Source organism: Schistocerca americana, chromosome 1 (genome assembly GCF_021461395.2).
Source record: "Schistocerca americana isolate TAMUIC-IGC-003095 chromosome 1, iqSchAmer2.1, whole genome shotgun sequence".
NCBI lineage: Eukaryota > Metazoa > Arthropoda > Insecta > Orthoptera > Acrididae > Schistocerca > Schistocerca americana.
In genome coordinates, this window is record NC_060119.1 from 853340709 (window position 1) to 853367875 (window position 27167).

Consider the following 27167-nt stretch of genomic DNA (forward strand, 5'->3'; position numbering starts at 1 on the left):
GTCAAGTATAAGAATTTGTCTACCATGCTGAGACGAATGGTTTTCAGCATGTGCAATAGGTTGCATCACATCAACTGTAAGGCTGAATAGCATGTATCAAAGCTCTCGCGTTTGTGATAGTCCCAGAGCACTGTGGTCTCATGTCCCATTACACGCGTACATATTATCCCAGGCTTTTTGCATGTGGAACTGCGCGAAGAATATGCTATACGGAAACTAGCCGCATATGTTACATAATTTCAAGGACAACATTATATTGAAATCTGAGAGCCCACAAGAGAAACGCTGCAAATTACTTCTCTAAACGAACCACAAGCAATTTCAGTATACTCTAAAGTAACTTTTCAAGCAACGCCAATTGTCCTCCATGTGCACGGATGCGTGTTTCTTTTTGATACGGCTTGCCGTGAATCCCTCTCTTGTGCCAACCTCTTCATCTTCATCATTTCTAACCAACGGCCTTAATTATTTGTGGATACACAATATTCCAATCTCTCACCTACAGTTTTTATCCTGTACCGCTCTTTTTCTCCGATGTCTTATCACGTTTCCTATCATTCTGTGTCTCCCTCTTGTCCATTTTTCCTTTTTATTTCATTTTCCTCTTCATTTTCCTCTCCTCGGCGCTTGTGCGAAGAACCTTATCATTTCTTATCAGTCCAACAAATTTTCAACATCTTCCTATAGCACCACGTGTCAAACGCTTCGATTCTCTTGTTTTCCGATTTGCCGACGGTCCACGAGTCACTTCCATTGAATTCTGTGCTCCAGAAGTATGCTCTCAGAAATTTCTTCCTCATATTAAGGGCCAATATTTGATACTAGTAGACTTCTTTTGGACCGTCTGTTCTAATACGCACTTTTTGTCCTCTCTGCTTCGTCCGCCATAGGTTATTTTGCTTCCAAGACAGTACAGTTCCTTAACCTAGTCTACTTTGTGGTGACCAGTTTTGGTGTTTTCTTTCCTCTCAGCGCATATTCTGTACTTAGTGGACTGTTCATTCCATTCAGTATGACCTGTAATTCTTCACAGCTTTAACTGAGGATGAAGCTTGTAACGGGTATCCTTTCACCCTGAATTTTAAAGCCACTGCTCAAGGTACCTGTTATTTCCGTCATTGCTTCTTCGATGCACAGATTGAATATTATGGATAAAATACTCCAACCCTGTCTTACATTTTTTTTACTCCGAGAACTTCGTTATTGATCATCCACTCTAATACATATTTACGACAATGATCGAAGCAGACGCAATGAATTACAATTTGTGCTGCGGCCGGGACTCGAACCCGCGTCTTCTTGCTTGCTAGGCAGAAATGCTAACCATTACACCACCGCAGTACGATGGTCAACATTGCTGCACGAACTACCTAAGCTGAATGCCCTCCCCAACACAAACTTCAATTCATGTTTCCCTTACAGATGTCACTACTGCCAGGGGTCTCCGATATTGGCAAGCACCTCAGCATTGGACGTAATGGGACGTCCTTGTACCATTGGTGATCTTATAGATCTTGTAATTAAATGTTTCTCTGAGACATTTAAGTCTCTTTATATTACCTACGATAACGATCCAAGCAGATGAAATGAATTAAAATTTGTTCTGCGGCCGGGACTCGAACCCGAGTCTCCTTGCTAGACAGAAATGCTAACCATTACACCACCGCAGTACGATTGTCAGCATTGCTACACGAACTATCTAAGGTGAACGCCCTCCCCAACACAAACTTCAATTCATTTTTCCCTTACATATTATCATTACTGCCAGGACTGTCAAGGAAATATTTAACTATAAGATCTAATACATATTGGGTATTATCCTTTCTTCTCTACATTTTCCACGTACCATCTCGAGACTTACGAACATCTTGCACCATTTTACACTGTCGAACGCTTTTTCTACGTCGACTCTGTTGTACGGTATCTGCAGCTTTAAACTAGGCAACAACAATCCTCCCCGTGCGCGTCTTCACTAATTAATATAATCGCAGATTTGTATGTTCAATGCTGCCTGAAGCACGCCTATGTTCGTCGTTTAAAAACTCATTTAAAATTTCAAATCCACGTGGCCCTCTCAGTAAGTCCCGTTTCGATGCCAGAGAGAGACTTCTGACGCGATACCTGAGAGCCTGCGGTTAGAGGTTTTACTGAACGAAAGCAGGCGATACGGGAACTCCATACATGTTAAATTTGAAACTGCGGCTAAGGACGACAACCGCACGGGCACCTTCAGAAAACTGGATGTTCCAAACCGCAAATACGCAGAAGTCGCGTAGGCTGCTCACGATGTTACGCTGGTACTAACAAAATACCTGTAATTTTAGAATACACGATCAAAAGATGCAAAGATAAACTACTGACAGCAGGATTGCCATGTGGACTACTGGGCATCAACTAACAATAGTAACGATCATATCGTCTTTGTTTAAATACTGGCGACTCTGTTCACTAATGGGTGAAGACCAGGATGGCTCACGAAACAGAGAGTCCATAATCTCTGTTGAATATCACGGATCTGGAGGAATAGCGATTCTCCTGCAGTGTCCTGGGTACACAACGGATCTCAAGAAATAACAGTGCGTACTTCACTTCATTAACGCTATGTATACCACACTAATAATTTTATACTGTTACCTCAATTTACTTCCAGATCTTTGCTTCATGCAAAACTTATGATATTTCGTCAGCAATTCGGCTATAGTAGGTATTTTAAATGATTACCAAAAACGTTACATAAATTCAAACCGAAAGGGCGAAAACAAATCCAACGGATAGGACATCAATTGAATAACAACACAAATAAACCCACTCTCTGCCTCCATTTTACACATTAAAAGGGTGGACTACAAGACTGTGCAGAGATATGAAATGTTCATAATCTTATCCGGTTTCAGATAGAAAAAAGGTTTGACAAGGTAACTTCCTACAATAAGCTTTTGACAGTTTCCACGGCACCTTATGAAGGTAACATGATTGTTAGGCGACATGTTGGATATCTTTAATAGCCTGAATTCCCCTGAATGAGAACAGATTGTGAATAATTAAAACAAAACTGGTTTGGATGAAAACCTGCAGCTACATAATGATAAAGAAAATGCCTTTCTTTCAGAACTACAATGCGCTGCGTACTCTCCAGCGTATACTCCTTATCTCTCGTTGTCTACTTGTTACCAGTTGTCACACACATAACACAAAATGTAAGAATCACAAGCTCCTGAAAGAAAACCATCGTTCAGCTTCCTAAAAGGTTTTGCAGGTATTGTAGAATACAAGCCTGAAATATGAGATGTCGCATTTCTAAATACAAATCCTTCGAATCGGTATCAATTCAGTAGTTCACGATTAAGAGAAAAGCTGTACTTTTCAGCTTGAAACGAGTAACGCTGTAGGTAAATGCGTGAGATGACTATCTTACTGCTTTCCTTCATATCACCGTTACATCTTAAGAGTCTTACTGATAACATGTGCCGGCCGCTGAGACCGAGCAGTTCTAGGCGCTTCAGTCCGGAACCGCGCTGCTGCTACGGTCGCAGGTTCGAATCCTGCCTCGGCCATGGATGTGTGTGACGTCCTTAGGTTAGTTACGTTTAAGTAGTTCTAAGTCTAGGGGATTGGTGACCTCTGATGTTAAGTCCCATAGTGCTTAGAACCATTTGAAGATAACATGTACGTTTTCTCCTGAAAACTGTAGTTATCACCGCAAGACAATGAGACACAACATGAATCTACTTTCCAGTAAAAATTTACATTCTCTTCTGATACGGAAATAATACTGATGAAACTGGTAACATATTCCCCGACACTAAAACGATGACTGTTACGGACACCACAGACGAGCGATTTACCAAGCAATTTCAACCAGTATTTCGAACGCTACTGTGTCGTGAAATTCTGCTATGGCAAGTGAACTGCTATATTTAGTAGCAATGGCAGTGCATTTCCGTATGGCTACCAAAACCAGAAAATCAGTAAACGGCAATTAAAATTGATTTGACTTGTTCTGAAATTCCTTTCTCAGTATGTGTAATGTTACAGAAAACTTCACCATGCGTGTTGTGCGAATCTTTCCAGGGTGTATTTCGCAAATAAATCTTAGTCGTCAATTCCTTTTTTATTTGGTAGTCATGTAGTTTACCTGCAAGTATTCGCGCTATGCTTTTATAATCTCGATGTATGTATAGAAATGTTAGCAAAAGCAACACTGCTGTTTCACGTAATTCTTGTTGTAAATTGGTCGAGGCAAAGTTAGATTATATGATACGAGAAGGGATTTAGCTATAGAATAACTATGTCCCATATATTTCAGTCGAAACACCGGCTTAAAATTTCCTTACTGTGTTTAGAATTTCAAAAAACTTAATAATACTTAAAGTTGTGCAACTTAAAATCAGAAGATAGAGCCGCGTGTTACGTGACTACTGCTACGAACTTCTCATGAATTTCTATATCTACGCCGCAAGCTGTCAGTCACTAAGCGCCAAAGAAACTGGTATAGGCATACGCATTCAAATACAGAAATATGTAAACAGGCAGAATACGGCACTGCGGTCGGCTACGCCTATATAATACAAAAGGTGTCTGGCGCAGTTGTTAGATCGCTTACTGCTGCTAAGTGGAAGGTTATCAAGATTTAAGTGAGTTTGAACGTCGCACGAGCGAAGGGACACAGTGTCTCCGAGGTAGCGATGAAGTGGGGATTTTCCCGTACGACCACGAGTGTACTGTGAATATCAGGAACCAGTAAAACATCAAATCTCCGACATCGCTGCGGACGGAAAAAGATCCACCAAGAACGGGACCAACGACGACTGAAGAAAATCGGTCAACGTGACACAAGTGCAACTCTTTCACAAATTTCTGCAGATTTCAATGCTGGGCCATCACCAAGTGTCAGCATGCGAACCATTCAACAAAAACGTCATCGATATGGGCTTTCGGAGCCGAAGGTACACTCTTACACCCTTGATGACTGCGCACACAAAGATTTATGCCTCGTCTGTGGCCGTCGACATCCACATTGGACTGTCGACGACTGGAAACACGTTGCTTTGTCGGGCGAGTCTCGTTTCACATTGTATCGAGCGGATGGATATGTACGGGTATGGAGACAAACTCATGAATCAATGGACTTTGCCTGTCAGCAGGGGACTGTTCAAGCTGGTGGATGCTCTCAATAGTGCGGGGCGTGTGCAACTGGAGTGTTACGGGACCCCTGATGCGTCTGTATGCGATTCTGACAGGCGACACGTACGTAAGCATCCTGTCCGATCACCTGCATTCATTCATGTCCATTGCGCATTCCGACAGACTTAGGGAATTCCAGCACGACAATGCGACACGCCACACGTCCAGAATTGCTACACAGTGGCTCCAGGAACACTCTTCTGAAATAAATGATGACTAACTGAAACCCTCAGCTGCCTACAGGTGTTGTTGATATACCTCGATGTGGACAGTTGAAAATGTGTGCCCCGACCGGGACTCGAACCCGGGATCTCCTGCTTACATGGCAGACGCTCTATCCATCTGAGCCAGCGAGGACACAGATAAATAGCGCGACTGCAGGGACTTATCCCTTGCACGCTCCCCGCGAGACTCACATTCCCAACTGTCCACAATTCTACATATGTATTATACCTTATAGACAGTTGCTCATTCACTCATTACTCGCGCACGCTTTGGCGATTCCCGTAAGAGTTTGGGCAACCTGTGCGCATTCGCACAGGCGAAGGTCAATGGCTGGGTAGCGTTTAACTATATATACAGGGTGTTACAAAAAGGTACGGAAAAACTTTCAGGAAACATTCCTCACACACAAAGAAAGAAAATATGTTATGTGGACATGTGTCCGCAAACGCTTACTTTCCATGTTAGAGCTCATTTTATTACTTCTCTTCAAATCACATTAATCATGCAATGGAAACACACAGCAACAGAACGTACCAGCGTGACTTCAAACACTTTGTTACAGGAAATGTTCAAAATGTCCTCCGTTAGCGAGGATACATGCATCCACCCTCCGTCGCATGGAATCCCTGATGCGCTGATGCAGCCCTGGAGAATGGCGCATTGTATCACAGCCGTCCACAATACGAGCGCGAAGAGTCTCTACATTTGGTACCGGGGTTGCGTAGACAAGAGCTTTCAAATGCCCCCATAAATGAAAGTCAAGAGGGTTGAGGTCAGGAGAGCGTGGAGGCCATGGAATTGGTCCGCCTCTACCAATCCATCGGTCACCGAATCTGTTGTTGAGAAGCGTACGAACACTTCGACTGAAATGTGCAGGAGCTCCATCGTGCATGAACCACATGTTGTGTCGTACTTGTAAAGGCACATGTTCTAGCAGCACAGGTAGAGTATCCCGTATGAAATCATGATAACGTGCTCCATTGACCGTAGGTGGACGACGAAACTAAAATGAGCTCTAACATGGAAATTAAGCGTTTCCGGACACATGTGCACATAACATCTTTTCTTTATTTGTGTGTGAGGAATGTTTCCTGAAAGTCTGGCCGTACCTTTTTGTAACACCTATATATATATATATATATATATATATATATATATATATATAGTAACTGTTCTCGAAAGAACAGATTACTGTTGTTGACCGTGCAGCTTTTCCCTGGAATAAATGATGACTAACTGAAACCCTCAGCTGCCGACAGGTGTTGTTGATATACCTCGACGTGGACAGTTGAAAATGTGTGCCCCGAACATCGAGGTATATCAACAACACCTGTCGGCAGCTGAGGGTTTCAGTTAGTCATCATTTATTCCAGGGAAAAGCCGCACGGTCAACAACAGTAATCTGTTCTTTCGAGAACAGTTACTGTCTTCATATACACTGCTGGCCACCGTAAATGCAACACCCTGAAGAAAGCATCCGAATCGAGTGAAATTTACACCATGAGTTTGCAGCGATGAGATATGCAACTGATTAGAATTTCAGCGCAGACGCACATCACGCGCGCCTGTGGAGCCACCTAATAGCGCCATTTAAGGCTTGGCGATTTCGACGAGTGTACGTTCGGCATGTGTGTTTACCTTGTGGTTGTTTCACAAGACGATCAGTTATGCCTCGTAGACAACAGCGCACATCTTTTGATCAAGTATCCGAGTTCGACAGAGGAAGGATAGTGACTTACCGAGATTGTGGATTATCATACAGAGAAATCGCTAGTCGTGTTGGACGAAACCAAACAACTGTAATGCGGATATGTGACCGTTGGATGCAGGGGGGTACGACGGACCGAAGTGGTCGATCGCATTCACCTCGGTGCACCACTGCACGTGCTGATAGGCAAATTGTGCGCATGGCAGTGACGGATCGCTCAGTGACATCCCGAACCATAGCACAGCACATTGCGTCTGTAACGCATCATCCAGTGTCCGCGCGTACCATTCGACGCCGTTTACAGCAGAGTGGTCTGTCCGCAAGACGTCCATTGCTTCGTCTACCATTGACGCAGAACCACAGACGTCTCCGTCGCCAATAGTGTGATGACAGACGGATGTGGACGGCAGAAAGGAATGACGTTGTCTTTACTGACGAGGCACGCTTCTGTCTGCAGCACCACGATGGTCGGATTCGAGTGTGGAGACACCGTGGAGAGAGGATGCTGGACAGCTGCATTATGCACCGCCACACTGGTCTTGCACCGGGTATTATGGTATGGGGCGGTATTGGATATTACTCTCGCACGCCTCTAGTACGCATTGCCGGTACTTTAAATAGCCGGCGCTACATATCCGAGGTGCTGGAGCCAGTTGTCCTTCCTTACCTTCAGAGCTCGGCCACAGCAATATTTCAACAGGATAATGCGTGACCACACGTGGCACGCATTGTCCAAAGGTTCTTCGTCAATAACCAGATTGAATTGCTTCCCTGGCCGGCTCGCTCTCCGGATCTTTCGCCGATAGAAAACATGTGGTCCATGGTTGCTCAACGAGTGACCCAGATTACATCCCCAGCTGCCACGCCAGATGATCTTTGGCAACGTGTGGAAGCTGCTTGGGCTGCTGTACCCCAGGAACACATCCAACGTCTCTTTGACTCAGTGCCGAGACGTGTGGTAGCGGTGATCTCCAACAATGGCGGCTACTCTGGCTATTGATTCTGGCAGGAACCACATGTCACAGACGTCTGTAAACGTAATCATTTGATACTTGGTCAACATGTTATCTACAAAATAAATTTTGTTGTGCTACCTCTTGTCTTTCTTGGTGTTGCATTTACGGTGGCCAGCAGTATATATATATATATATATATATATATATATATATATATCTTCTGAGTTTAAACACTTCCGCTGGCCATCAAACTCCCCAGACATGAACATTATTGAGCATATCTGTGGGTGCTTTGCAACGTGCTGTTCAGAAGAGTTATCCATCCCCTCTACTCTTACGGATTTATGGAATGCCCTGCAGGATTCATGGCGTCAATTCGACATCGGTCGAGTCTATGCCACGTCGTGTTGCGGCACTTCTGCGTGCTCTCGGGCGCCCTACACGATACTAGGCAGGTGTACCAGTTTCTTTGGCTCTTCGGTGTACTTATCTCCCTTAATATAAGCCGCACCTCCCGGTTCACCTCCATTATATAGTGTGAATTGAACTCCCTGAGTAATTATAAATTCTAATGTGAACTTCTTAGTCCAGGTGAGCACAGTGAAATGAAACAGAACCACGCAGTCAGACTTAATAACCACACAAACGATGCGCAGTCACTTAGCCATATTGCCACGCATGGCAGGTTCGTCGCGTGCGATTAGCAATTTGCCCACAGGAGTGCGAACAGCTAGTGATAGATCGGAGGACCTGGCGACCGTCTGCTACGCTCGGTCCCCCATGTGTGGAAGGTTTAAGGGCGCACGAAACAAGTCTCAGCGATGAAGTAGGTATATCTTGCTACACGGCAAGTACAGAGAAAGCACGGAACATAAACTGTTCGCACCAGTAGCTAATAGAGAGAGGCCTACAGCCCTCATTTCTGCGTCCTGACATCGAGGCGGCGAGGGCGGGTGAACAACTCCATCCAACGTTACGCAACGGCAATGATGACGTGGCCGGCGCGGCGGCTGCAGTGGCCTTCGTAACTGCCAGCAGCCCCATAATATACAGCGGAGTCTGGCATTACTGCAGGCCGCTGTAATGGCTGGGCCAACAGCCGAGCTCACAGGGACAACACCTGCGCCAACTAGGACGGGATCAACAAGGCGCTGGCGGGGTGTCGCGGATATCTAGGCCCATACTGCTGGCAGCCAACGGCACATCTACTGGAAAAAGCGGCCAACGAAACGCTCAACCTGAATAAAACCCTTCCGGGTGTTTGACTGGTTCAAGTTTAGTCATTCTGAAGAGGAGGCTCCAAATACGGTCGAAATGTTAAGAAGTCGTTTCTGAAGGCTTCAAATGGCTGTGAGCACTATGGGACTTAACATCTGAGGTAATCAGTCCCCTAGAACTTAGAACTACTTAAACCTAACTAACCTAAGGACATCACACACATCCATGCCCGAGGCAGAATGTTTCTGCAGGTATTTGCATGGAGTGCAGCCCATGGAAAAGAAAAACGGACGCTAAGCAGTTCAGGCAACAAGAGATTAGATGTTTTTGAGATACAGTGCCACAGAAAATGTCGAAAATCAAATGGGTAGATTCAGTTACTAACGAGGAAGTACTGACGGGGAAAAAAGAAATTTGAGGCACAAGTAAGATTAAAGAAAGGATCGTTGATAAGACATTCTGAGGCATCAAAGAAACGCCAATTTGGTACTGGAAGGAAGTGAGGGGCGGAGGGCTTAAAATTGTGGAGGGAAACCAAATCTTGAACATATTACACAGGTTCAAATGGATTTAGGCTGCATTAGTTGCGCAGAATCAAGAGGTTCAACAGCAGATTAGTGTGGAGAGCTGCATCAAACCAATCTTAGCGCTGGAGACAAAAACAACAACGACGTCACGTTCTGATCCCAAATGATTTGATTATAACTTGCATTGGTTGAGAGGTATAGACAGTAACAGAAATGGTCGACTGTCTGCATCGTTAGAGACGGAACACGAGCTCTGCTATGACGAGAAGAATGAAGCAATTCGGCCGTGTCCTTTTCAAAGGAGCCATTCCACTATCTGCGTTAAGTGATTTACAGAAACCACAAAAAAACCTACAGGGATTTCCTGTCAGAAAGGTCACAGTTCGTACTGACTGACGGAAAGTTATCGAGTAAAACAGAAAATATCTGGCGTTCCCCAACATTCTGTTATAGGCCCTCAGCTGTTCCTGAGCTACATAAACGATTTAGGAGACAATCTGAGCAACCCTCTTACATTGTTTGCAGATGGTGCTCTCATTTACCGTCTTGTTAAATCAGATGAGCAAGATGAATTGCAAAACGATTTATACAAGATATCTGTATGCTGCGAAAAGTGGCAATTGACTCTAAATAATGAAAAGTGCTCAGTCATCACATGAGTCCCACAAGGAATCCGCTAAATTTCGGTTACACGATAAATCACACAAATCTAAAGGCTGTAAATTCAATTCAATATTTACAGATTACAATTACGAATAACTTAAATTTGAACAAACACATGGACAATGTTGTGGGGAAAGCAAACCAAAGACTCTAATTTATTCGCAGAACACTTAGAAAACGTAACTGATTTACTGAAGAGACTCCCTATACTACGCTTGTACGTCCTCTTCTGAATACTGCTGTGTGGTGTGGGATCCGCATCAGACAGGATTGACGGACGACATCGTAAAAGTTCAAAGAAGGGCAGTTCGTTCTGCAGCATCGCGAAACAGGGGATAGAGCGCCACTGATATGATACGTAAATTGGGGTAGCAATCATTAAAACAAAGGCGTTTTTCGTTGCAGCAGGATCTTCCCACGAAATTTTCATCTCCAACTCTCGCCTCAGAGTGTGACAATACTTTGTTGTCGCCCACCTACATACGGAGGAATGATATCATAATAACATTAGAGAAATCGGAACTCGCACAGAAAGATTTGTGTGTTCCTTTTTCCCGCGCTGTTCGAGAGTGGAACGGTAACGAAATAGCTTGAAGGTGGTTCGATGAACCTTCTGCCAGGCATTTAACTGTGAACTACAGAATAATCATGTAGATGTAGATGTGAACCACCGACCTACTGAACGCGAATCCAGTGTATTACCACAGAGCCACCACGCTCGGTCGCTCCGAAAAATGTTGAAACATCATGATGCTGATGCTTCTCGGAAAAAGCTAAGAAACCTGAAGCGATTTTGCGTGACTACAAAGATTATATATTATGCATCCAAATTTCAGATGTTTAGATATTTATAAAATAAATATAAAACTAATACTAAAATGTAGACTTTCACGGCCGGAAATATCATGTCCATTATAATTATCCGGGCTGTTATGCCGTGGTCGGTTGATGAATTCTGTGTCAATTCCCAACGTTTCGTCTCCGACTGCGGGAGACATCTTCAAGGGGGTCCGTAGCTCGATGGAAGGTCCAACACACCCACTGGCTCGCTACTGACTGAGCTAGTGGGTGTGTTGGATCTTCCATCGAACTACGGACCCCCTTGAAGATGTCTCCTGCAGTCGGAGACGAAACGTTGGAAATTGACACAGAATTCATCAACCGACCACCGCATAATAATCCGGATAATTATAATGGACAAAATATAAAACTGTGTTGCAAGAGCTCCAAGTCGCAATGGGAGGAACTACATAATAGGTGTGCAGTTTCTTGTCTACAAAGGTGACTAGTTTCCTTCGCCGCTCTAATTCTGCCCTCAGGATTTCATTCGATAAGGACGTGTGACGACAAAGAGTGCTGTTCGATAACATTCTCTCACAAGTGCAATTCGGATTGCAAAAAAGAAGGTTTTTACAGCCAAGCGTTGTCATACCTTTCTTAAAACTCGCTTTGTGAACTGTTTTCTCCCTGTTTTAGCTATCTAGCGAGAGTCGTAAGAAAATTTATCTGCGGTACTGTCCATTGCTAACCACCACCATCTCTCTCTCTCTCTCTCTCTCTCTCTCTCTCTCTCTCTCTCTCTCTCTCTCTCTCTCTCTCTCCTCACTCACACACACACACACACACACACACACACATATTCACTGCTTAGACAATGCCAGACATGTCAAAAGCTCAGTTTACCTAATGTAAATGCCTCTCACAACTGAATACCTCCACCACGTGGCTGAAGAGAGCACTGCTACCGAGTTGGATACATTGCATCATGTGGTTTTCGACATTCTCATCTCTTGCGGGAAGCGTGCATCCATGACTCACAAGTTAAAGTGACTTTTTGCCATGCTTCGAGCTCCACTGTCTATTTCCTCCAGCCACGCTCATCCCTACGCCCTGTGACATCATGCTGTAAGGTAAACGTACGAGCCTTTTTTTTTTTTTTTTTGCCCACAACTGAACTGCTGAGTAATTCGTTCCACTGTGGCCCATATTTTCGCTATAGGAATCCGGAGGAATTCCTGTAATCAACACAATGTACACATCACTCGATTCTGGCAGCAGCGGTCTTCCCCACATTGCGGTAATCCGGAACGGAACGTGGAAAGCCGAGGGTCTCCATCACTTCGCAGATGGGGGGAGTACCCTACGCGTCAGACGGCCACAATCTGGCCGCGATCAAATGTATTAAAATAGCGCTCTCGTCCATACTGCGCTCGACTTTCACGCCGACCGCCACTACAAAGCCTGGCGACACTCCCGTTACGTGACGCGTCGAACTATTGCATTCGCGTGGCGAAGTGTAAATGACTAATACTGGTAAACGCATATCACAAACATTCATACCAGTACGAGGAAATAAATGGCATATAATCAGTATTTCTTGTTGCTGTCATGGAGCAGAAACAGCTTTCGCAGACAAGCTTCGCGAGTGAATCGTGTTCGCGCAGAATCTTGCCAACCCTTTGCTTGTCAACCCTTTGCAGTCCAAAATTATACGTTCACTGGTACTAACTGAAGCGAAACTCACGGGCAAGTTGCTGTGCACCCATTGGATGATACATTTCCAGTCTGGCTTACTCTTGGGAAGAAAAAGGCCAAACAAAATGTACTTCCAATTGCGCCACGAACAGTTGTGGGTATTCTGAGCTTCGTGTGGTTGGACGCTGTGTTATCGGAATTCAGTGTCGGCTGTGTGGAGAGGGAAGGGGCATGGCGAGCGCGTCCGCAACTTCCGTGATGTGGATTGTTGACGTTCAGCCTACCTGCGATTTGCAGCATTCGTCAACGCCGATCAGTCGTTCGTCCAAAATAAAGTTCCACAATTTACTCTACGGTGTGAACCTACATCGTCAACGACCCTTGTTGCAATGGGTACATGAGTGAGCACAGGCCATGTCGTACGGTATTCTGATACAATATGACAAGACTGTATCTTGTTGACATGAATATCCCAGTGATACTAGATACACACCAGTCTTTTATTCTGTAAAGCGCTGACGTTCCAAATACATCCTGAACCATATCTGTCAGTTTAAATGTATGTCGCATTAGAACTGCGCTTGCGTAAGCTGTAGGTGACGGCTATAATTCCGAATGAATTTGGAGCGCCTTAGAAGGCAAAAGGCTGGACATAAAGTACGATGTTTATCTGGTATCTCCGGCACAGTCATGGGTACCGATGTCAACTAGGTAGAGTCATGACACATTATATGAGAGCTATAGAAACTCTTCCACGGCAGCTGGCCTCTTTGGCCGAGCAGTTCTAGGCGCTTCAATCCGGAACCGCGCTGCTGCTGCGGTCGCAGGTTCGAATCCTGCCTCGGGCATGGCTGTGTGTGATGTCCTTAGGTTAGTTAGGTTTAAGTAGTTCTAAGTGTAGGGGACTGATAACCTCAGATGTTAAGTCCCATAGTGCTCAGAGCCATTTGAACCATCTTCCACGGCATATATCGTTTCTTCATTATCGAGTCTGTTGTCTTGGTGTGTAGATGATTAAACACATTCACATTAAGATGACTCAATACCAAAATCATCATTATTTCCAAGAAATCAATAGACTACGAATAATCCGTTGCCTCCTATTGGTAACACGTGAAATTGTTCCTCGACAAAATGCACCGACTCAAATAAGATATTTTGCAAAATGATTCAAATGGCTCTGAGCAATATGGGACTCAACATCTGAGGTCATCAGTCCCCTAGAACTTAGAATTACTTAAACCTAACTAACCTAAGGACATCACACACATCCATGCCCGAGACAGGATTCGAACCTGCGACCGTAGCGGTCACGCGGTTCCAGACTGAAGCGCCTAGAACTGCTCGGCCACAGCGGCCAGCGATATTTTGCAGCTCGAAGTTGCATCACCATCAATCGTGTACCAATAAATTGCTTGTTTTGTGCCGATTTCTAGGTGCTACTTCAGTTTCATTTCGTTCACTGGTATATTACTCGAAACTAAAAAAAACTTCACATATTTTCCATGACACAAGTTACTGATTCGCAAAGGGTGGTCAGAGACAGTCCGAAAAGCTTGTAATGGTGTTGCAGGTAAGATGCACCGAGGAATAATTGCTAAGAAAAATATTCGATACTTTGCACCGTTTCCTAGTTAATTAGCAGTGCAGTTAGGTAATTGTCCGCAGCTCGTGGTCGTGCGGTAGCGTTCTCGCTTCCCGTGCCCGGGTTCCCGTGTTCGATTCCCGGCGAGGTCAGTGATTTTCTCTGCTTCGTGATGACTGGGTGTTGTGTGATGTCCTTAGGTTAGTTAGGTTTAAGTAGTTCTAAGTTCTAGGGGACTAATGACCATAGATGTTAAGTCCCATAGTGCTCAGAGCCATTTGAACCATTTTTTTAGTTAGGTAATCAGGCCATTGTGGGCGTAAATTCAAGCGCTCCGCCACATACATTAAGTGTCGGTTGTTCTCATAGCGTAGATGATGGCGAACGAGACTGCGTTAGATCCTTGTCGCGGTTCCGTGATTTTAGGAAGCCAAATGAAGAACACGTTTGGCTGCACCATCTCTGGCAGGCCATTTTATTTCCACGCGCAGCGATCTGACTGATCAGCTTCAATGCTCATTAACTCAGAAACGGCGCAACGTATAGATTTCGTTTTTCTTAACAATTGCTTCTCAGCACAAAAAAAAAATTGGTTCAAATGGCTCTGAGCACTATGGGACTTAACATCTGTGGTCATCAGTCCCCTAGAACTTAGAACTACTTAAACCTAACTAACCTAAGGACCTCACACACACCCATGCCCGAGGCAGGATTCGAACCTGCGACCGTAGCAGTCGCGCGGTTCCGGACTGAGCGCCTAGAAGCGCTAGACCACCGCGGCCGGCTTCTCAGCACAACTTACCATGCAACAGCCTTGTAAGATTTTCAGATTTCTTCCGACAATCCTGTACAAATATACTGGGTGGACCATTTTAACCAATAATGGGGAATAAATCAGGATGGAGACGAGATACAGCAAGATGTTGTACGTAAAAGTTGTAAATGGCAAAGAGGGTCATGCATTGTTACTAATGGCCGTGACCTCGAACGTGACTTTCACTATGATTTGGAACTTAAAGTAATTTTTTTTAAACATGGAAACCCTAATATTTGATTTAAGATTTGAAAACACAAACACATTTTAAGTACAAAAAAATGTTCAAATGTGTGTGAAATCTTATGGGACTTAACTGCTAAGGTCATCAGTCCCTAAGCTTACACATTACTTTACCTAAATTATCCTAAGGACAAACGCACACACCCATGCCCGAGGGAGGATTCGAACTTGTAAGTACAGAATGACACATTATTTAAGGTCATGGCAACGTTCAGTCAAGGTCAAATACGCAAATACGTTTTTAGTTCTAGTAGGGATTAACGCGAAATTGAGGAGGGGTACAGCAAAATACAATGTTAGATCCAAAATGGAACGGGCATAAGGGCCACGTATCATTACCAGTAACCATGATTTCAGAGGTAATTATCGAAGCTCATTCGAAGTTGGAGTTTTGTTTCATGGAGACCCTATTTGTGAAGTCGGATTTGGAAAGGGGAAACAGAGATTTGAAGTTTGAGTTTTATTTAACGTGTTTATTGTCAAAAATAAATACATCACAGCGTATAAATATTGTGGCATCTGCAAGAGAGAACCACAAATAAAACGAAGATATTGATTTACAAGTCGTCTAATGAGTCCCCACGCCTCCCCTTCCTCGATATGTCCCTTCCAGTTTGTGTCTAACATTTCATTTTGTTATTTTGGTGTGTCCCTCCCCTGTTCTAGACTAATCCCAATTATAACTAAAACATATTTACTTATTTAACCTCAATTTAACTAGCCATGACATTCAACAATGTATCATATTATACAGAAAATGCCGCCCTTTCCAAACCTTGAGTAAAATGTCAGAGTTCCCACTTTAAAAAATCACTTTAACCTCAAAAGCACATTGTAAATCTCGTTCAAGGCCACTGGTAACAATGTGTAACCTCTTTGCCACCCAGACTTATATCTAAAACATTCTGCTATAGCTCACCTCCATCCCGAGTTATTCCACATTGTGGATTCAAATGGTCCACCCTGTAGGTTCACATACATCAGGGCTTATACGTTAGGGAATTATTTTTCGAATTCGTATAACTTCACAATAACTTTAGACTACTTTGCACGAGTTCCTCTTCGGGATAACAATTACTATGCACGCATTCTACACAAGGAGCGCCAGTAAGGTAGTACGCAAGATTCTACTCGTTGCATTTTAAGTTTGGATTCCCGCAAAAGACAATCACAGTGTCCTTAACTCAATCGCTTCAAATGACGAGATATAGCCGTATCAAGCTGCTGTGGCATTTAAATCATATGAGGAGCTCAGCTAGTAAATGCGCGCTTACTATACGGATACATAGAGTTTACTTACTTAAATGTGCTATATTTATCGAAACCTAAGTTGCGTTACGCACGTTTTCCAATTTACCACCTTAGTGGGCTTAAAAAGCTTTTGAGTTTTCCTGTTGATAAATGAGGGAAACACTTCTCTATAGAGGCAACCAACAAATCGCGTCACAGCCTGTTACTGGAAAAGGAAGCTCCCTCCAAGCGCTCGACAAGCGTCCTCAACCGCCTGTGAGTAGAAAGACGCCCTCAGGACGTAAGTTGGGCAGACAGAACATATTTAAACAGGTGTGACACGAATACGTGGCTCCCCAAATCACACAAGTCAGCACAACTGAGTAAGAATACTACTGACTGACTGTATGGAAGACTTGTCTACCTGAAGACGAATTAATTCTCCTTGACATGATTACGTCCACCGTGTACAGAAAAGGAACGAACGAAGAAATGCGTAAGACTTTATAAACTACAAACAAAACGCTCAAACTGAAAGTGAAAGTCACACGTACACTTGTTGCCGACAAACACAAATTCATTATTTCACAATCTGTCCGTAATTTGCTTCAGAATGACACATGGTTAATCATCTCCCTGTCGATGATCATTCTAAGACAAACAGAAAGCACAAAATTTTAGACTTGGATTCTTGTCGTGGGCTACCAGCAACAGATACTCCAGGAAAAATTATAATTAACTTTCGTCTAAATTTCATTATCATCCATACAAATAAAAATTAATGTTTCGTTGTATGTTTCCCCTTTATGCGTTCCAACACAATTCATCCGATTGCGATGAAACTTTGGTGAGTTGTTCTCTGTATGCCCACGAAGGCTCAAAAACAAAAAAGCCATAAACAATGGGATGTCACCGCGAGAAAATACCCAGACTTTCCATCTGCTATTTGAGGATGAGAACGCTTAACGATTGGCAACAAACTAAACATAATTTATAATTTCAAACCTTCACGAAAATTTTACTCGCTGACACCCCCCACAAAACGATGCATGAAGAAGAGGTACCGCTTACTGCATTTTCGGTGTATATGCCGTAAAACTGCTGCATCAGGCATGACTTTTTAATGCATTACTTCGTTACCACTAAATCTATTCGCAATATATTTTGCATACAATATCCACATACATCGCTAAATGTGCTGCCATATTTACATCACTCTACGAAATATAATTCAGAAAATATGACGTCATAAACATCGAAATGCGTGACACTACAGCATTCCGCATGACGTTTTGTTTATTACTTCTTTACTGTTAAAGCTATTCATAACACATCTGGCAAAAATAAAGTATATAAAACCACGGGCGTATTCCAATGCAACGTTGAGTTAAGATTTTAGATAAATTGGTCAAGTACTTCCCGGATTTGCGATTAGAAACATTTACATTTTCAATTCGCTTGTTCTTAATAGCAAATCTCGGAGGTATCTTTACCGATTGATTTGAAATTTCGACACAACGTTGCATTCTAATACGTGGCTCACTGATAACGCTATATTAGCATCTAAAAACAGCGATGACCGTGCGGCTAAAGGCGCTGCAGTCTGGAACCGCAAGACCGCCACGGTCGCAGGTTCGAATCCTGCCTCGGGCATGGATGTTTGTGATGTCCTTAGGTTAGTTAGGTTTAACTAGTTCTAAGTTCTAGGGGACTAATGACCTCAGCAGTTGAGTCCCATAGTGCTCAGAGCCATTTTTTTTGAACAGCGATGACAATGCCATCAATTACAGTATTCAAAACAAAATATCACGCGAGACGACAACTTATAAGTCCATCGATACTGTAATGAATTAAGACGAAGCTGTAAACTATACGACTGAATTCTTGGATTCATTTGATTTTCCAGGCGTGCCGCCGCACGTGTTGATATTAAAAATTGGGGTGGCGCGTCTCATTCTTCTCAGAAACATCAATACAACACGGCTTTGCGACGAGACCAACGAGAAGATGTGGTATTACCACGCATCCGAATGATTCTAGTAGATATGCCGTTCCAGTTCAAACGTTTGCAGGTCCCGGTGTGACTTGCACTTGCAGTAACCGCCAACAAAACGCACGAACAAACTACAAGTGTGTAGAAAAAATCTGGAAAATCCATGCTTCTCACACGGAGAACGTTACGTGGCTTGCTCACGCTTCGAGAAACCGTCTGACTTATTCGTGTACGCACCAAACGGAAAGAAAAATTCTGTGCATCCAAAAGCACTTCAATAAACAGATTATAAAACCAAATACTTTTTTTCTTTCCCTAGCGTTGCAACGCAGGTCAGGTACAATTAGTAATGAATATTATTATTAAAATTTCAACAGTTTGATGAAAGAAATATCACACCAGCTCAGCTTACAGCGTAACGGAGTGGAGGTGAACTCCTTTTACTCAAAGCGCCATACTCACTGTATTCAACAAGTTAACACTGTATACAAATCTGATACTGAATTCCATATACTTGCTTTTCAAAAAAAGAAACCATTCTGCCACGAGCAACAGAACTGAGTCTAGGGAAGTCTTTCGATTCAGCAGTACGGCAGTGTAGTCTATATTCTTTACCCCAGAGGTCTGAAGGCGAGTCTGTGCAGACACTAGAGTAGAAGGACAGGCACAGTGACGACAAAAAATGGTTCAAATGTCTCTGAGAACTACTTAAACCTAACTAACCTAAGGACATCACACACGTCCATGCCTGAGGCAGGATTCGATCCTGCGATCGTAGCAGCAGCGCGGTTCCAGATTGAAGCGCCTAGAACCGCTCGGTCACAAAGGCCGGCTGAAGAAGCAGTGAGGGACCGGAGTTCGGTCTGCGATTAGGTGACAGAATTACGGCCGATGGACAGTGGTGGCCGATGGACAATGGCGGTCGATGGGAAGAGTTATGGTCACTGGAGGGAATTATAGTCAATGGAGAATGCTGGTAGTCATTTACATAGATATCTCTATGTGTGTGTGTGTGTGTGTGTGTGTGTGTGTGTGTGTGTGTGTGTGTGTGTGTGTGTGCAAGCGAAATTTTTTAAATTTAGGGATTCGAACCTGCGACCGTAGCAGTCGCGCGGTTCCGGACTGCGCGCCTAGAACCGCGAGACCACCGCGGCCGGCCCGCATTAGGGAGTTCCTGTTAAGGTAAAGAGTACGCTGACAGATTTAGACGGAACACGCCCGTTTCGTAGCAGGAACGAGTTTGCGGATAAGCGGAAGGCGACAACGATGAAGATTGTAGAACCAGGAAGCGAGCGCAGTACTCGGTCAATAGCGGCGTGTGGCACGCCTCGGGATAGAAGGGTTGTTATCCGGCGCAGCTATCTGGCGTAGGAGGAGGAGGGGGAGGGGGAGGCGCCCTTGTCCGGGGCATGACATCAGCCGCGCCCAGGCCCAGATAACACATGCTGCAAGTGCGTGTGTCACCCGCTGCAAGAAATGTGCGAGCCGAGGCGAGCCGAGCCGAGCCGACACGTCACACCGCGTCCTGTCCTGTCGTGTCGTGTCGGTGCTTCCTGTATAACAAGGCCGGCCACGGCCCGGCGCGGCGCGCGCAGCTGCACCACACCACAGTCCACACCACACCGCAGCTGCTGCCCTCTTCTGAAGGCCGCGGCACTTTACCGGCCATCCCAAAAAAAAGTTTTCTCTCACAAAGAAAACATATTACAACACTGGGCCTTCGTTTTACCTTTTATCTGTTGTATTAAAAAAGGCAAACCTGCGTTTATAGCTTTTGTAGACTCAGAGAAAGTTTTTGACAATGTTGACTGGAATGCACTCTTCGAAATTCTTAAGGTAGCAGGGGTAAAATACAGGGATCCAAAGGCTAGACACAACTTGTACCGAAACAAGGTGACAGTTATAGGAGTCCGAGGGAATGAAAGGGATGCAGTGGTGAGACAGGGTTGTAGCCTCTGCACGATGTTATTCAATATGTACAGTACAGGAAACCAAAGAAAAATATGAAGCAGAATTAAATACAGTTCAAGGAGAAGAAATAAAAACTTTGAGACTTGCCGATCACAAAGTATTTCTGTTAGACAACGAAGGACTGGAATGTGCAGTTGGACGGAAAGGGCAGAGTCTTTAAAGTAAGATATAGGATGAACATCAACAAAAGCAAGACAAGGGCAACGGAATTTAGTCGAATTAAATCGGGCGATCCTGAGGGGATTAGATTAGGAAATTAGATATTAAAAGTGGTAGGTAGGTTTTGATATTCAGGCAGCAAATTACTGATGACGGCTGAAGTAAAGAGAGTATAAAATGTAGACTACCAATGGCAAGAAATTCTTTAACATTGAATATAGATTAAGTGCTATGAACTCTTTTCTGGAGGTTTTTGTCTGCAGTCTAGATTTGTACGTACGTCAAATGTGTAGAATAGAAGCTTTTGAAATGTGGCGCTTCAGAACCATGTTGAAACTTTTATGGGTAGATCATATAACTAATGAGAAGGTACTGAACAGAACTGGGAAGGAAAGAAATTTCTGGCATAAATCGACTAAAAGAAGGGTTCGGTTGATAAGACACATTGCGAAATATCAAGGTTCCAATGGCTCTAAGCACTATGGGACTTAACCTCTGAGGTCATCAGTCCCCCTAGAACTTAGAACTACTTAAACCTAACTTACCTAAGGACATCACACACATCCATGCCGGAGGCAGGATTCGAACCTGCGACCGCAGCAGCAGCGCGGTTCCAAACTGAGGCGCCGAGAACCGCTCGGCCACACCGGTCGGCAAACATAAAGGAATCGTCAATTTAGTACTGAAGAGAAGTGTGTGTGTGTGTGTGTGTGTGTGTGTGTGTGTGTGTGTGTACGTGCGCGCATTCCTTTTGATGTCAGATTTCTCTCATTTCACCTCCTTCCACTAAATAAATGCAAACCTAAGAACAAAAGCGAAGTCAACGAGCGCCATATTTTTGTTAGTAATGGACGGTGTTATCATGAACAAGTTTTAAGTGTATGACAGCACTGAAAAATAAATAACTATATTGATTCTGCACAATAATTAGCTCAAATTTTAGCTTAAGGGAGATGCAGCTTAAGAAACACAAGCCCCGGGGAGTGGCGGCGCGGTTTGAGGCTCCATGTCACGGACTGCGCGGCCCCTCGCGCCGGTGGCTCGAGTCCTCCCTCGGACCTGGGTGTGTGTTGTTCTTAGAATAAGTTAGTTTAAGTAGTGCGTAAGTCTAGGGACCGACGACCTCAGCAGTTTGGTCCCTTAGCAATTCACACACATTTGAACAATTTTGAAGAAACAGAACAGATCAAATAGGAGTAAATTTCAGTTTACTACGTCCTTGCTCAGAATGTGAGACATCATCCGAAGAAGAAAAATAGCAACAAACAAACGGAACTGATGTGTAAACAAAAGTTATACTAGCAGATACATATAAATACACGGGCTGAAAGGAAGAGAAAACTCAGTCTTTCCAATGCGACAATTCATTGATTTAGCCTGAAATTATGTCAGGTCACAAAATTTTAGGGTGCATAAAAAAATTACTGATGGTACAAGCGTTGCTGTAAAACTTCGACATAACTGGCATCACTTAGCCACGGATCCTGAGCGCTCTGCAAAATATGGATCCTTAGCGCTCTGCAAAATATGGAGTACACGTAAGTGTATCGACAGAAAAGTGACTCCCATTAGGAACCTGAACACGAAAGTAAGGGTAGCGCAGAGACGGATAACGCCGATAAAAGTCAGGAAGAAATTTCGCAGCGTGACAAGAACGAAAAAGAAAAGTAAGGTAATGAAGAGCCATGTTCAGTATGCCAGCTGCAGACATAGCTAGTGACGGGGTGTATTGCAAGGGAATGAAGAAGAGCAATACCCGCTTTTAACAGCAACTACTGCCAAAAACAAATATGACCATTTACCTTTTCACATAGTTCCAGTACCCCACAGCAGCCACATAGGAACAGGGGAACATTAATTTGTACATCGTTATCTCTCGCAACGGTTCAAGCAAAGTCGACCAACCAGATTAACTTTTGCGCTTAAGGAGCACGCTGTGAGTGTAACTCTACTGAAATTGACACGTTGTTTTCTATAGCATATTCATACTTAATAATGAGATTTCATTTTATCTTTTATTTTCATAGACCCTTGAATTCTGTGGACAGGTACCTCATTACACTAGTGTTAATCAGGTGAAATCCAGTTATGAAAGATTGGACCGATATAACGAGAACAAAAAAAGCACTCGTGACTGGAGACCGTTAGCTGGACGTTAATCTCAGAGCTCCGTCTTCCCTGAAGAGCTGTGGCTGTCCGTCATCGTTCAACCTACTGGCCGGCATGACTTCCTCTGCGGCAAAGTAAGAGCGATGCGAATAAAAGTGGTATTGCACGTGATGCAGAACACGTGCCACTTCCAGAGCGGTTCACAGAATAGGCATACTTGGAATCTATCAACACTACGTAAAATATTAGAACAACTGTCTTAAAAAACTGTTTTCGCTAAGAGTAATTATTTGTAAGAAATGTAGGATGAACGTGCGGCATCGTCTGTAGCGAGTACTGAAAACTATGTCCCTTAATTATATCTCGAAAAACCCCATCATCGGCCATGATTTTAAATGAGTCTCTATGGCAGAAGAACTGTCAGTTCAAGAATACCACACTATCTAACCCAGGAACATGAGGCTCTGTGTTTGGGGTTCAGTCAACATTATGTTCAACAGATTTCATTCCAGACGGGCAACATCGACATTCAACACGGTAACCGGCGAAAAAATCGTGGCTGTGACAGAAATGAGGAGAGTGACAAGCAATGGTATGCACAGCAGCAAGCAGGCACGTCGTTATAACCACAGCATCATTTAGTAGGCTAAGTTTTTGGAAAAATATACAGAGCAAGCGGAGAAGCGCAAACATGTGTCCGACCTAGTCTCACTATGGCAAGCAGGGCTGTTTACAGGGCGATCAATACCAGCCCCTCAGAAAAATAATTCGTATCGGGACAACGTTTCAAAACGTGAAATCACAGTGACAGCTGAAAATGAGAACTCGAACCTATATTTGCTGCTGATCACGAGCAGTCGCCTTAACTATAAGGCAACCTGAGTACGCCTCCAGACCTCACTCAAAACTTGCGCACTGATTTTCCTTCTATGATTTTCGATGCATCTTCACTGATTATATCTCCATCGATTCATGCATTTAATTTCAGAGCAGTTAATTTATTTCACACACACTGTGGAAGAAACTCGGTAGTAACATTCGGAAATCGTAAGTAGAAAAAGAAATAATTACGAAAGTGTGAATCAGGCATGGAACTCGGATTCGCTTTCCGGCCCGGCACACATTGTCGCTTGTTACTACATATTTATTACATTACAGGTTACGCACGTCGAGCAGTTTGTACTGGTAACATTTCATGTCATTGCACCTTCACTGAGCCGAGCGGTCTAAGGCGCTGCAGTCATGGGCTGTGCTGATGGTCCCGGCGGAGGTTCGAGTCCTCCCTCGGGCATGGGTGTGTGTCTTTGTCCTTAGGATAATTTAGCTTAAGTAGTGTGTACGCTTAGGGACTGATGACCTTAGCAATGAAGTCCCATAAGATTTCACACACATTTGAACATTTGAACCTACACTGATTTCTTTCTCATAGATTCATTCATTTCATTTCAATAGAGTTAATTCGTTTGGGGTACTTAGAATTAACCGTGTCTGGGTACGAAGTATTGCTGAACGAGTTTCCCAATGAGGATTAACATCTATTATGGAAGCCAACAAAGGGTTTGGTCTCTTACACTCTGACAGCATGTGTATCAAATTGCGACGGCATGTTGGCGTGTGATGCTTGTCGTCTGGTTGCCTGTCTTCACTTGTTACCGGTGGCAAAGTAGGTACGGACAACCTCCGTGCGTTGTTTTATTACCAGTATTATTACCAGTATACACGGCGCATGTAGAGTATCTGTAATAATTGTAATGTTCAAACCCTAGCCCATACTATAAGCCCAACTCAGTAGTGGAGGACCAAGGCTTGAATTACCGTTCCGATACGCAGATTTACGTTTTCTGTGGTTGACCAAAATCGCTTAAGGCAAATAAATGCTAGAGTGGTCTTTTTGAAAAGGACGTTGGCGATTCCTTCATCTTTCCAAACAGAGCTTGTTCTGAATTTCTGATGATCTCGTCATCGATGGGACGTTAACAATCTCCTTTCCTTTACGTCCGTTTGAAAGCTGAATGGTCCCAAGTAAGTACTCATTATTCAGATGTTGACATAAATTCTTCGTGATTATACTAACTTTTGTACCTTGTTAGTGAATCAGAAGTAAACGTTAGAAATAGTGCTACGTCTTGACGCGTAAGCCGAAAACGTGGTGATTGAACAGATTGTGATCAGTGAAAGACGGACGAGACCAACGGCAATAGTACGAGACTGACGCTGATATTAACTGAACGAATATTTGGCAAACACGAAAAGACATCAGCTTTTCACATCCCGTTCAGATCAAACCCGTAAAGAGTTCTAGACCAGGTGGACAAAGATGGGGAGGACGGAGGCTATAGCCCTTTTCAAGAAACCTCGCCAGCATTTTCCGTAAGCGATTTAGCGAAACCGCTGAAACCTCGCTAAACCAACGTGGGCGGAAAGGTCAATGATCCACGCTACAGGAAATGTTTCGACAGAAACATTTTTTCCTCAAAACGACGAAACGACCCTACTACAGTAGTACTTGCGGCATCGCAAAATAAAGACTACAACAGTGTTCATTCACTAAACAATAAAAGGAAAAATAATAATTTCATCAAGACGGTACGAAATCCGCGGTATTTCAGCATTCCTCTAACACAATAATCACCTGTTCTTCCAATTGTGCAGCGATTCATTAAAAACTAAAAGTGAACAATTATGCCACGAATGCCGGCAGTAATTTTCAAGCCTTTCTGTTTGTAATCTGACGGTCAACTCACTGAGCTACAAATGTAATCCAAGAATGACAAGAACGTTGAAACTGTGGCGGGGTTATGCCGTAGAATATTTTGAGAAACCAGGAAAAACAAAACAAGAATGTGAACAAGGCGGAAACCTTTTTCTGGGCTCAGGTGAACTGCTTCTATTTTACATTCTGAAGCGGTGGCAACGCGCGGCAAGTTCGCTCTTTGGGTTTCCTCCTTCCGCTCTCCATATCGCGGGATATGCCTGACAGGATAAGATGTGTATCGCCCGCACGTGACCAGCGGACTGCTAGCGCAGACGTCGGCAACGTCCGCCAAGCCACTGGCGAGGTGCGTGGGCTCTTCCCAGACTTCGCCTTATGGGAACGCCACGCAAGCTCTCGCGACCGTATGGTTTGCGACCGAGACAGCACAGCGAAGAACGGAACGTGCATCAGAGCTGTCCGTCAACAGACGGAACGCTCGTTCACGTCGGCGATCGCGAGGAAGATTACACGGAAATAAACTCTAAAGCGAACCGTCCGAGGAACACATGAAGTGTGCGAGAACGTAACAGTTTAGTTCTCATTTCAACCGCATCTTTCCAAAACAGCTATGTTTCCAAATCATCGCCTCTACCGCGGCGTCGCCGTTCTCTGTTCTTTACCAATATGTGACGCTGGTGAATAGATGTGTACCAACCGAGACCGAAATGCTTTTACTTTAAGATTCTGCTGATTGTACACATCTGCAGAAAGCGAAGTGTCAATGACACTGATTACGACCCACAGATGTCCTGGTCCACAGCAGGGGATGTCTTTTTTGTTTCAAAGGCTCCTAAGGACAGCTTTCGCTCCTGTAAATTCTCACCAATGAACGTGCTAAAAGTACAAGGTTGGCTTTACGACGCTAATTTAAAAGGTTGTAAGACTCATCAGGAAGTCTCTAACAGCAGCCCCAAGCAGTTTTTTTTTTTTTTTTCTTTGGCGCTGTTCAAATGAATCAGTTCAGAGTTTCTAACGAGCCTTCCCTATAAGGGCGTTTAACCAGCAACAAAAAGTGGCGATATATTAACTTATGTTCAGAGTAATATGAAATGTTCAGTCACATTTGCAAGCTAACCGAAAACTTCTTGTAAAACTACACCTATTCTTTCCAAAATTCTACCTCTCTGCAACTTGCAGTGAGGAGTCATATTTGCGGACCTGTGACCGTTTTATACGAAGTTAAGGGAAAAATTTGTGGTAAAGCTGTAACAAGCCCATTGCAATAGCACTCCGTCTTCAGGCCACAAGTGACCCATCGGGACCATCCGACCGCCGTGACATCCTGAGATGCAGAGAGGAGGGGCGTGTGGTCAGCACACCGCCCTCCCGGTCGTTATGATGGTTTTCTTTGA

General features: G+C 43.9%; 1 protein-coding gene and 1 non-coding gene across 6 annotated transcripts in view; both read right to left on the reverse strand.

The window, feature by feature from the left end:
- The window catches only part of LOC124613439 (leupaxin), a 482569-nt gene that overhangs the window by 168835 nt on the left and 286567 nt on the right, over window positions 1-27167 (reverse strand). The window lies entirely within an intron of this gene.
- On the reverse strand, window positions 1269-1341 carry Trnaa-agc. Its single transcript has one exon. It is a non-coding gene; the product is annotated as a tRNA-Ala (tRNA).